We start from the raw sequence: 11,792 nt of genomic DNA on the forward strand, positions 1-11,792 counted from the left end.
GACCTCGACCTTATCGATAATCTGCGACGGGAACTCAAGGTGAACATCAGTGCAGGAAATCCATCCAATCTGAAGGACCTGGAGAGAATTTCAAAGGAGGAATGAGCCAAAATCCGAATAGAAACACACCGTAACCTGGTAGTCAACTACCTACTAACTACTAATGTCTACGCCATTGATTATTGACTTGTGTCATAAACCAGGGTATGAATACTTCTGAACGGGAGATGTTTTGCACATTTGGGACATAAATCCGTTTGGATGAACATGCATGCATACATGACGTCGGCGTACTGACACATTGCCTTGCATGTATGAGCTTTAAGGCTCGCTCGGGCGCCACACCCAGTAGCTGTGGCACCAGACCTATCATTAGGAAAACGACGAGATGATTAGAAAAAAAAAAAAAAAGAGTGCTGCGGTCCCCCCACTCTCTCTCTCTCACACACACACACACTTCTACTGACTTCACATGAAGCTGCGTGTGTTCGACCCTGCAAGACGCTGATGAAGTCGACTGATGTGGAGCGAGGCAACATCAGCATGGAAGAGGAGAAAGAAAGGTGTAAGGAGAGGAAAAAAAGAGGGCTGGATTCCCAGAGTAGGAAAAAGTATAAAAGCAACCAAAACATTTCTTCAGAGCTTAATTAGAAGCTGGATACAAATAAACACAACACAGTAAAAAAAAAAACACAGCTTGGGGTCTTATCTATTTGAAACTAAGTGAGTCAAGGTGGACACATTAGGTACACAAACACTTTCTTCTTTCCAACATAGAGAATGTTTACTAGAGTTCCAGGAAATGATGATATTGAGTCCAAAACAGTATTGAGTGCTATGAGCTGCAGGTGTCCTCTTTATGTTCCTTGTAAGAATAGGAAGTGTACCATTTATTTTTTGTTTTTTTTCGCCAAACACAGTGAGCGCTAGTACCATGCAATCATCCATCCACTCTTTTTACTACGATGGTCCGCTATAGCGACCGCATTACTGCAGACACTGAGGATGGAAAAGTGTTGATATCACTGCACACCAGTGTATCCTATAATATGTTCATTTTAATTATTTCATGTAAAAAAAGTTGATTCAATTGGGTGGTTAGTGTGCAGGCCTCACAGCTAGGAGACCCGAGTTCAAGTCCACCCTCAGCCATCTCTGTGTGTGGAGTTTGCATGTTCTCCCTGTGCATGCGTGGGTTTTCTCCGGGTACTCCGGTTTCCTCCCACATTCCAAAAACATGCTAGGTTAATTGGCGACTCCAAATTGTCCATAGGTATGAATGTGAGTGTGAATGGTTGTTTGTCTATATGTGCCCTGTGATTGGCTGGCGACCAGTCCAGGGTGTACCTGTCGCCCAAAGACAGCTGGGATAGGCTCCAGCACCCCCTGCGACCCTCGTGAGGATAAGCGGTAGAAAATGAATTAATAGATTCAATTTCTTATCTCAAATAAAGCATTTTTTGTTTGTCATTTTATAAGATATTAGATATTCTATATGTTTACAGAAAGTTTGTGTCCTGTTAAATTGCTAAATTAACACAAAGCAATAATATGTTCAAGTATGCCGTCCTTCCTCCGGAGAACATGGTTTGTTAATAGCAAGTATGTACCTATAAGTACACTGTTTGATTGACAGATGATGCAGTGACATCCTTTGAATGCACCATGAAGTACTCCAGACTGAAGTACTGTCATATCATATTAAAACATTGAAATTGCCATAAGGTGCATGTAGAGCATATCCAGCAATGATGTGAGCCCGAAAGGAAAAATGTGAATCCTTGATGCTGCTTCCACATTCTTTCCTCTTTCCTGACAGTGAAGGCGTTCCAGCTTATGTTACATAACTGCTGTTTGGCACTCCTGGGAGCAGTCTGGCCATCTCTCCGGAGCCAGACTTTTCTTCCTGTGTGTCACTGAGGTCTTTCTAATCTGAGCGCCCTTTTGTGTTTCCGACAGAAACTCAAGCGTTCAACTTTCCTCCTGGGAGATCTGCACTGTCAATCAAAACCTTGATTTTTTTTTTTAAGGTGGAAGGGGGGGGGGGGTCGCCATTGATTCATAAAAGCTGTTCTTTCAGTTCTCCTGAACAATAAAGACGCAGACACACCAACCCCCCCCCCCCATTCTGGACGAGCGAGCAGGTATTCATTAGGGACTTTATGGTATGTGTCTACCTGCAAGCCCAAGTCGTCGCCTGCATACCTGTGTCTGCTCTATGGGTGCACGAGTGTGTATGAGTCTAGACATCAGCACATGGTGACACAGGCCTAAAAGTATGCGGTGTTCGTTGTCCTGTGCAGAAAGTCCCCAAGCAGCCAGGTAATCACTTCAAAAGGAAACAGGTCACCAAGGAGGTGAAGTAAGCCCTCCTGCCCACCTGACACTTTTCTTCTCATGCCTCCCCTTTTGTCTTCTGTCACCACCAAGCCTTTCTTCTTCTTCTTTGAAAAATCGGAGAACCTACTTGAGTCTTATTTTCACACATTTGCTTGAATTTTTGGCTAATACCGTGCACTGCCTTGTGCCTGCACAGTACTCCAGCATGACCCGGTAACCATGGTAATGCTGTAGTTGCTGTGATATGCCAAAAAGCATCAGCGCTTCAGTGGTGAGCACTTTGGCACCACAGAATGTGGAAGGTTCTAATGGCGAGGATAAGAGCTATACTGAGGTGAGTCCTTTGCATGTGTACAGTAAATGCCATAGTTGATCACTTCAGAAGTTCTCGCGCAGACCTCACAGCTAGGAGACCAGGGTTCAATTCCACCCTCGGCCATCTCTGTGTGGAGTTTGCATGTTCTCCCCGTGCATGCATGGGTTTTCTCCGGGTACTCCGGGTTTCTTCCAAAAAGATGCTAGGTTAATTGGCGACTCCAAATTGTCCATAGGTATGAATGTGAGTGTGAATGGTTGTTTGACTATATATCCCTGTGATTGGCTGACCCCGCCTCTTGCCCGAAGACAGCTGGGATAGGCTCCAGCACCCCCCGCGACCCTCGTGAGGAAAAAAGCGGTAGAAAATGAATGAATGAATGAATCACTTGAAAAGTTCTCAGGGGAAAAAGTACATTTCGAGGTACCTTGGAGTTCATTGTAGTGGAACCTCGACAGTCGCTGATTCCAAGATGGACTAAAATCTGGAGGAAAATGTCATACAAGACATTACCCATACCTCAAAAGACTCCGGTCAAGACTCCAACAGAAGGACAAAAACTTAAAACCGTTTCATCACTTGCTCAGCGTGTTTTAATATTTGTGCATAATTAACGCATGTGCACTATGTCAGGCCACCCCTTTTTTAGTGTTGAAAACAACTGAAGACTAGACTGTGGAGAAAGAGTAAAGTGACCCTTTAAGAGGATGAAGTGGATATGTGTGAGGGATTTATGTTAAGAAAGACGTCAAAGCGTTTTTAGCCACGTGTCAGACGGACACAAACATAAAGCAACCCAAGGCGACAGACTTAATTAGAGAGAGAAGAAGCGATGGCAAAACCATACCTCCTTATTACACTGTCTCCCTTGAGATAGAGGAGGATGACAAGGGAGGAAGAGGAGGAGTAGGAAAGACTAGTGGGGAGTCCATCACAAGGTGGGCGACCCAAGCCCCCCCCCCCGCCCTCACTCTGACTCTTCTGATCACTCAAACAGGTACAAAAGAATCTCCATAAGTATGTCCAGAGACAGACGGATGAGGGACGACGGGAAAGATAGCGGGAAGAAGAAAGAGTGGGAGCATTTCTCTTTAAGCAGAGGACAAACTGTTGCTCCTCCAGGCTAAGGAGAGGGCAATAGAGGGGCCATTGTTCTCCCTCTCACAACCTTGTCTTGTGAGGAACACAGGATGAGGGGCAGGTAGGCTGTTGGGATGAAGGTATGCAGGGAACCAATGGCCCGTGAACTTTACCCCCTGCCATTGACACAAGACTGAGAGGCAGCGAGGAGTGTTGGTGTTCACACAGAAAGGTTAGCATAAAAACGGACACGTGTTGTGGAAGGAACCCACAGAAGACACACGTATGTAAAGAAGAAGCTGAAGCTTTGGTAATATGCAGATAATATGTCATTATGTAAATACAGCCTGGTTGGCGCTTTTTGGCGCTTTTTTCACAAGGCGGAATAGGAACACTTTACACTAACGTAGACTAAATTACAGTCGTTAATGAAGAACCAACCTACCCAACCCTAACCACTACTCATTAGTTCTTCATTAGTTCATCGGTAACTACTCTAAATGTATGTGCCTTAGTCATTAGTTCCTCATTGGTTGATCATTAGTTCATCGGTAACTACTCTAAATGTATGTGCCTTAGTCATTAGTTCCTCATTAGTTCATCATTAGTTCCTCGGTAACTACTCTAAATGTATGTGCCTTAGTCACTAGTTTCTCATTAGTTCATTAGTAACTACTCTAAATTAATCTTCATTAGTTCCTCAGTAACTCCTCTACTCATTAGTTCTTCTTATTTTGTCCTTCAGTAACTACTCTAAATGTGTGTGCCTTCGTTCCTCATTAGTTCATCATTAATTACTTGGTAACTACTCTAAATGTATGAGCCTTAGTCATTAGTTCCTCATTAGTTCATCATTAGTTCCTCGGTAACTACTCTAAATGTATGTGCCTTAGTCATTAGTTCCTCATTAGTTCATCAGTAACTACTCTAAATTAATCTTTCTTAGTTCCTCAGTAACTCCTCTACTCAGTTCTTATGTTGTCCTTCAGTAACTACTCTAAATGCGTGTGCCTTAGTTCCTCATTAGTTCATCATTAGTTCCTCGGTAACTACTCTAAATGTATGTGCCTTAGTCATTAGTTCCTCATTAGTTCATCAGTAACTACTCTAAATTAATCTTCCTTAGTTCCTCAGTAACGCCTCTACTCATTAGTTCTTATTTTGTCCTTCAGTAACTACTGTAAATGCATGTGTCTTAGTTACTCATTAGTACATCATTAGTTCCGTGGTAACTACTCTAAATGTACGTGCCTTTGCCATTAGTTCCTCATCAGTTCTTAATTTGTAACTTGGTAACTACTCTTAAATGCATGTGCCTGAGCTGTTAGTGCCTCATTAGTTCATCATTAGTTCCTTGGTAACTACTCTTAAATGTATGTGCCTTGGTCATTAGTACCTCATCAGTTCTTCATTAGTTCCTCAATAGCTGCTCTAAATTAATCTTCCTCAGTAACTCCTCTACTCATTAGTTCTTATTTTGTTCCTCAGTAACTCCTCTAGATGTATGTGCCTCAGTCATTAGTTCATTGTTAGTTCTTCCTTAGTTCATCAGTAACTACTCTAAATTATATGTGCCTTAGTCATTAGTTCCTCATAAGTAAATAATTGGTTTGTTCGTAACTACTCTAAATGTGTCTGCCTTAGTTCCTCAGTAACCCATCTACTCATTAGTTCTTCTTTAGTCCTTCAGTAACTAGTCAAAATGTATGTGCCTTAGTTCCTCAGTAACCACTGTATTTTTAAGTACCTTATTGTAAAGTGAGACCGGTGCATCCCATCAGGTCCAGTCTTAGCTGCCTATTTTTATTCGTTTTTATACCTTTAAAACACACAGAACCTTTGGAAACCACTGTTCTAGCTTCTAAATGCTCTATTTTGTGTTTTAGAAGTTTCAAACCAATCAACGTTTTTAAATGAGAATAGATTCTTAGATTCTAGAAAGAAAAAACTTCCCTCCACCTGAGGTACCTGTTGCTTTGTCTGGTCCCTCAAGTCCTGACCTTTTGACATTGGGGGAGGGAATTGAGGAGTGCACAATATATATGTATATATGTATATATGTGTGTGTGTGTGTGTTTGTGTGTGTGTGAGAGAGAGAGAGAGAGAGGGGTGGGGGTTCTCCAGAACAGGTCCATCTGTCAGAATTAACTCTGAGGTTTCTTTTTCCCCCTATCCTTCCCCCCCCCCCGCGCATTCACTTCCACTTCTCCCATCCTGCCCAATGACTGATGACTCTTGGCAAGGAGTATTAAAGGGAGACAAAATACAAAGTCAAAATGGTACAAAAAAAAGGAAAGAAAAAAAATCAGAGAGGGGAGTCGAGAGAACAAGCAGAAGATGGAGGGAGCTGCGGCTAGCTGGCCGACAGCCTCTGAGGCTTAACCACAAGGGCCTAAAGTGGCTCATTGTGGTGGGACTGGCGTCTGTGTAGACTTGGGTCCCTTTGCTTTCTCCCCTTTGGCCCCAGACTGATCCAGTACGTCCAGGCCAGGGCCTCACTGGAGCGTTGGAACACACCATGGGGAACGGACCAAATGGGCTCAGACCAAACAGCCCGCCAAAGCCCTACTGACTGTCAACTCTAGCGGCTGCAGTGAAAAACCTTTAATGCTATGGATTTGAGTGTTTTCTTTAAGACTTCAAGTGCATGTCAAGGAGAGGGAAGGCAGGGATTTCTGGGAAGAAAGTCTCTTTGTAAGTTATATGCTATGGAAATGTGACTTTGGTATGGATTTTTGCACTACTTCACTAGTTCCATTCATCTTCTACACCGCTTGTCCTTGTTAGGGTCACGAGTGAGATGGAGCCTATCACAGCTGAGAGGTTTACATCCAGCCAATCACAGAGCACATATACATAGATTTACACTAAGCTAATTGAAGTAACCAAAACATTAGAAACACCTCTCAATATGACGAAGCACAGAACAGATCCAATTGATGTACCATATTGATATTTATGAGGAAGTGTTGCGTGAGCAGACTTGGCTCAAGGAAAAGTAAATGGGTGTTGGAAAGGAGCTTTAAATAAGTGTTTGGCCAGTGTAAAATCTCTGGTCATTGTATAACCTTTGCACAGCGTCAGTCTGTGGTGACTTCATGATTGAAGACATTTCCCTGCCCTCAATGTGAAACGACTTTCACTTATGACCCAGTGAGCCAACTGATCTAAAGGAGTCGTTTACACCGCCATCCAAGCAAAACAAAGACATCCAATACTAGGAATGGAACCTATTCAGCCTTTCTGAATCTTTTCATCAGATCGCTATATGACGGTACTTGACTTCCCCAAACTGAGAGAATGGGGAACACAAACCCCCTCCATTTTTCCTGAGTAGAATATTCGAGCTATTATCTGTCACATCGTCAATCGAGGGCAGCAGAGAAGGCTATTAAAGTATCCCCTTGCCCAGGAATAACAATCCCAGGCTGGGGCTACGATGTTTTGGAGCACACACTAGAGGTGAGGGAGCACGAGGGCGATGGGATATTATTTTCATAATAAATGCAACATGACATCATGTTTGTCTTTATATCACAAACTACAGTTACAGCCAAAAATAGTGCCAATGATTTTGGCCATGCCTGTATGGAAAACAAGCAAAACAGCCTAATTTATAGTCATGGCCCAAAACAATGGTGTGCCAATATTTTTGCCTGTGACTGTAGATGACACTGACTCTTCAAAGCCAGAAAGTCCTGAGATGAGCCCCTTTGAGGGGACTCTTGAGTAATGCAGTAACTTAAGTGCTGAGCTTTTGTTGGCGTAACAATGAGCAGGTTGACTCTAGGTTGCCTTACGGTGGAGGAGTCCGCTTTGTTTGACCCGCCTTATAAGCAGCAGACTAAGGTTGTGACAAAGTCGTCATTGACTTGAGCTATTAACCCGCTTGGAGGCTCAGTTTACTCTCATTCACATACTGTACATAAGAGGTGTCAAACTCATTTTCTGTTTTGAAATAAGAAGTGACGTAGAAAGTCAAGGTGACAAGCAGACCTTCAAGTGGAATATGTTGTTGAATGATCAGATAAAATTGACGTTTAGAAGAACTACATTCTGGGTTTTCAGTCACGAAGGAAAAATGTGACGTGCATGATTGACACACATTATTCCAAAGCTTTTGCGGGTCACATAAAATGATGTTGTGGGCCACATCTGGCCCACAGGCCTTGAGTTTGAATGGGAGTGTGAATGGTTGTTTGTCTCTATGTGCCCTGTGATTGGCTGGCGACCAGTCCAGGGTGTACCCCGCCTCTCAACCAAAGACAGCTCCAGCATAACCCACCCCAGTGAGAATAAGCTGAAGGATAATTACAATGCATTTTTTTTTGGGGGGGGGGGGGGCATGGAAATCTATCTCATGTGAAAACAGGCTCTCCAGACAATATTGTTAACAGGCATGTTACACAGCATACACACTCAGCAATACACGCTACACATGCATAGTACAGTCAAACTTCGTATATCAGATGATTGGGTTTCCGATTAAACTTTTTGTCTTCAGTTGCCTCACTTTTCAGAAACTGCCTCTCTTTTCGTACACTATTGCACGTAACAAAGTAGTCTGTTTGCCCTGTACTGTAAAACACGCTACGCTGATTCACCGTCTGTCTGTGCAACTGCTTAGTAACCCACCACAGGGCCAAACTTTGTATATCAGATGATTGGGTTTCCGATAAAACTTTTTGTCTTCAGTTGCCTCACTTTTCAGAAACTGCCTCGCTTTTCGTACACTATTGCATGTAACAAAGTAGTCTGTTTGCCCTGTACTGTAAAACACGCTACGCTGATTCGCCGTCTGTCTGTGCAACTGCTGAGTAACCCGCCACGGGGCCAAAGGAAGTTGCGAGTGCCAACAATATGTTCATTGTCATCATGAATAATGATGATTTTACATTGTTTTCTGCATGTAAAACTAAAATGCATTTTTGTTATCATTTTGGGTTTCTGATGGGATTTACATTATTCGCTGTAGGAAAGATTGCCTCAGTTTTCATTGAACAAAAACCGAGGTAGCACTGTACACAGAAACCAACACAGACAAATTGTATTAAAATGGTGTATTGACAAATACAGTATGTACATACTGCATACAGGTTTATGTGTGTGTGTGAGGGCCAATACAAAATTGAGCTAAGCACTGGCAGTCCCCAAAGAGGCCTTAATGACTTAAGGAGGGGTTGGTGGTGCCACTGTGGGTTGTGCTGAACCTAGCCTTGGTGGGAACAGCCAGGGGAGTGTTGCGGGTCTTGGTCTGGAGCTTAGTACTTTCCACACCCCTGATAAGCCCCCAGATAGCATCACGAAGCTACACAACATTGGCTCCAGGGCCATACAGAGCGAGTGCAAATTGGTTTATGAAAATAAAATCTTTTCCTGTCAGATTTTAGAGTCTCTCAAGCAAACTAGTGCCAAGGTGTGTCCCTTCCATTAGAGATTGTGTATGCTGTCCAGCATGGACATTTACATGGCAAAAAAAAAACAAGTTACCCCCCACAACACTGTCAATTAGAAAACTAAGGAACCTAATAAAATGGATTCTTGACAGGCCTCATGGCATGACAAGAAGATCCCACCTGAGATGTTTCACATACGACACAGTTGAGGGGGCACCATCATGATCTGGGGAGCTTTTTCTTTCAATGGAACAATGGAGGTTCATGTTGTGCAGGGGCGTCAAACGGACGCTGGCTATGTGGAAATGTTGCACGGGGTATCCCTCATGACTGAAAACATTTGAGGATTGATGGCAAGGGAAGTTTTTTTTTTAACTGTACTTTCACATAACCTGTACGTCAAGTTCTTGCATGCACTCTTTCTTCTCAAGGACAACAAAATGTTTTCCTGCAACATTTTCCGACTACACAAAAAAACAGAAGTAAATTAAGTCTTTTTACGAGGTGGAGGAAGTGGTAAAAGTCCAGAAAATAGAGAGGAAAGGTAGGAAATAAAAAAAAGAACATTCCAGAAGACTCACAAAATGTTGCGCGTGAGCTCCAAGTTGTGAAGCGTGACTAAATAGGTATGATCGATATTTTTTCTAAATGTTTTGCCTGCTTTTTGGAAAATCAGGTAACAGTGGAGGCTTTTATTGACGGACCAGACCTTTCACTAGATGGCACTGTTTGCTTTGCAGAAGCATGCCGGCTCAAGGCTTCCAAGGGGGGGGGGGGGGGGAATAGAAGCTTTAACTGCTCCAAACAAGAGAAGAATTTTGTATTTGTTTATGTCTTGTATTTATGTCCTGAATGGCATGAGGTCCCCATAATATCAAACACACCATCCTCCTGGACGGGAGTGTGTTGCTTATCAATTATCATGTTTGTTGTAGGGTGCTGTTACATTGTTATGACCTTCTACAACACTACTTTGATGCATCTGCAGTGTTTATGGGCTTTTAACTGCGTGCATGTGTGTGTGTGTGTAGACTTTATGCACATCACACCAAGATGTCTGGTCAGAGAAGTAAACAACGGAGAGAATGACAGAGTCAACAAGGTGTTTATGAAATGGGGGGAAAGACACCGACACAAGGCACGAGGCAACACACTCAAAAAAATCGTGACACACACGCACACACACACACAAATAAAGAGTAAGAGGACGGACTGCAAAGCACCCCCCCACCACCACCCCCATCTATCTCTGTCTCGATGGGCCCATTTCGCTGGCCTGCTTGGCTTTGACGCTGCCACAGAGGTTAGACTTAATGACATGTTGGGGAAGAGACAGAGACGTGAGGGGAGGGAGTGAGTGAAAGAGGAAGGGAATGGAGGGAGGGAAGGAAAGAGGACGGATGAAAGGAGGGATAGATGGCTACATGGACGGGGAAATGCAGGGTACAGAGGGATAGAGAGCAGTTTTACATGTGATGTGAAATGATTTCATTAGGAGATATACGTATATTAGAGATGCTTGATATCCGCTTTATTGTGTAGCACTTCATTTGGGATACTGATATCTAGGCATCTTACATCTGGTGTAATGAATGAACAACATTATGTATCTTTTACCATGATGGCACTGGATGCATTTCACAAAGAAACATTGTTAATGCAGAATAAGACAGAATAAGTGCCTGAAAAAAATGGTATTGACAAAGTAACATGTTCTCCTACTACCAACAAGGTACTACATTTAATTCACAAATAAGAATCAAATGAAGTAATGCTGGCAACCTACAATTTGGAAAGTTGCACAAACATCCAGGGTGTATAAGTATAAAGTCAAGTCCAAAGTACAACTGTACAAATACTCAGCATACTGTGTGGATATCACTATCAATATCAACCAATATCACATTTTTGCGCCAGTATTATAATATTAAAATTCAGAGGAGCAACTCATTGAAATTCACTGGGATAACCCGGGACTGCAGTAAATGGCAAAAACCTACCGCAGTAAAGCATTCATCCAGAAATGATGCGAGTGTGCGCCGCCTGATGATGATGCTGATGGTACACATGATGCTCTGAAGTAAAAACCACTCTGGGCCCGTTTCCGGTGCATAAAAGCATGTGGCCGGCATGTTTGAGATGCATCTGCAATGAAAGCAAAAAGAGACGACTGTAACTATTTGATAAAACATGTTATTTTACATATGTATTGAGCCAAGTGTGTGTTATTGGTTGTAGTTTGTTAGAGGAGTGTGATAATAACCATAGCACAAGTGTGACATACGGATCAAAACAGAAACACCACTTAGTAAGATGCACTATGGAAGGACTGCCTAATGTTATGACCAAGGAGTGTTTCCAAAGCTACAAATTGATGCCGTGTTTGCATGCATTATTTTAATTTATGAATGCAAACAACCAATATAATAATCAATATAACATTTTGACATAGTTCTTGTATTAGATCTCATTCAATTCTGCAGGAGTACCAAATGACGTATACCCCATTAGTGTCATACAATTAAATACACATTATTTCACTCTCATATGCAACTTAGACGGGCCCCCTGTCCCAGAGCCCCTTCTCAGGTGTTAAAGCAGACATCGAGGCCCGTGTCGTCCCATGAGCGGTGGCCTGCCTCAGTGGGGAGTCACAGGGG

At 42.8% G+C, this 11,792-nt stretch overlaps 1 long non-coding RNA gene across 1 annotated transcript in view; it reads right to left on the minus strand.

The window, feature by feature from the left end:
• The window catches only part of LOC144899519 (uncharacterized), a 33,923-nt gene extending 22,735 nt beyond the window's left edge, over nt 1–11,188 (minus strand). The window contains exon 1 of the long non-coding RNA XR_013627683.1: nt 11,133–11,188. This is a non-coding gene — a long non-coding RNA (uncharacterized LOC144899519). The remainder of the gene's footprint in view (nt 1–11,132) is intronic.
• Between the last annotated feature and the right edge of the window lie 604 nt (nt 11,189–11,792).

This window comes from Doryrhamphus excisus, linkage group LG7 (assembly GCF_037039965.1).
Source record: "Doryrhamphus excisus strain RoL-2023G ecotype Guam linkage group LG7, RoL_Dexc_Guam_v1.1, whole genome shotgun sequence".
Classification (NCBI taxonomy): Eukaryota; Metazoa; Chordata; class Actinopteri; order Syngnathiformes; family Syngnathidae; genus Doryrhamphus; species Doryrhamphus excisus.